This window comes from Hyla sarda, unplaced genomic scaffold, assembly GCF_029499605.1.
Source record: "Hyla sarda isolate aHylSar1 unplaced genomic scaffold, aHylSar1.hap1 scaffold_2214, whole genome shotgun sequence".
Lineage (NCBI taxonomy): Eukaryota > Metazoa > Chordata > Amphibia > Anura > Hylidae > Hyla > Hyla sarda.
The window spans coordinates 15,960-17,500 of NW_026608889.1; the positions used below are offsets into that span (position 1 = coordinate 15,960).

A 1,541-nucleotide genomic window follows, 5' to 3' on the forward strand; every position below is an offset into this window, starting at 1 on the left:
TGGGAACTTATATGGAGCCTCTGGCCCAGCCCAGTAATTATGTTAATGAGTTATTCTAGGGGATGGTCCTGATTTGGGACGGCGAACTAGGAATATCCCTTCTGTGCTGCCAGAGGGACGAAGAGGAAAGTAGAATTATGGTAAGTAAAATACCCTCTATATACGTGTCCCTCCATGATATATATACACGTGTCCCTCCAGGATATATATACACACACCTCCCTCCATGATACATATATACGTGTCCCTCCAGGATATATAATAAATACACACACACCTCCCTCCATGATATATATATACGTGTCCCTCCATGATATATATACACGTGTCCCTCCAGGATATATATACACACACACGTCTCCCTCCATGATATATATACGTGTCCCTCCAGGATCGCTTCTCGGCCTTTTGGCTAAGATCAAGTGTAGTATCTGTTCTTATCAGTTTTCATGCTGGTGGGGATGGGTGCTGCATGGAGGATGCAGGTGTACCAGGGCTTTCCGGGGCTGGTTCTGAGGAATCAGCTCGACGGCTGCCCCGATGTGACCTGTTCCCTCCGGGTCTCGCCATGAGGCTGAGAGGGTCTAGAGCCGAGGTACTTTTGTGCCTCGGGGAGTGGTGACCCCGAGGTGCCGAAACTCACTGGGAGAATAGACTCACTGAGTTGAAGCACGGGCACCATAATCTCTTCACCTTGTGGCACTCACCTCTTGATTCCCGGCCTTCTGGCTAGGATCAGAGAAATTTTTATAGATCCGGCCGGATGTCGGGCAGTATATCTGCACACATTCACTTATTTATTTATTTTTTGTCTCACTGTGTCACTTTTTGCGTGTTGTGTGTTCACAGGATTGGTCAGGATGCGGTAGCCCTTCTGGGTGTCCCTCCTGGCAGTCTAGGGGAGGTGTGTGTGGCCATTAGGTTCCGCACCTCCCTGCAAACACCTCGGGTACTCCTGCTTTGGCAGGGTACCTACCGTAATCGGCTCTGCGGGCAGATACCTTGGCTAACGCCAAGGGGGATGCCGGGAGCATTTGTGGTCCCCTAGTAGCTTCGGCGAATAGGGACATCGAACCTGGAGCCTTGCAGGTACCTTTTGGTCCGGAGGCGAAGGGTAAGGTTTGTTGGGGGGCCTCTCTCCTATCGGAGAAGGGCTTGCGATAGACCGCATCCTTTGTGCACGTTTTTTTAGTGTAACACGTTTGCACTTTTTCTTGCACTTTGGGTGAATCGAAAGCACGTTCCTCGGCTTTAGATAAAAAAAAAATATATATATATACACGTGTCCCTCCAGGATATATATACACACACGTCTCCCTCCATGATATATACACGTGTCCCTCCAGGATATATAATAAATATATACACACACCTCCCTCCATGATACATATATACGTGTCCCTCCAGGATATATAATAAATACACACACACCTCCCTCCATGATATATATATACGTGTCCCTCCATGATATATATACACGTGTCCCTCCAGGATATATAATAAATATATACACACCTCCCTCCATGATATATATATATATA

The 1,541-nt window shown here is 47.3% G+C and overlaps 1 pseudogene; it reads left to right on the top strand.

Moving 5' to 3' along the window:
- Positions 1-392: 392 nt before the first annotated feature.
- Positions 393-552, top strand: LOC130320667 (U2 spliceosomal RNA; annotated as a pseudogene).
- Positions 553-1,541: the final 989 nt, after the last annotated feature.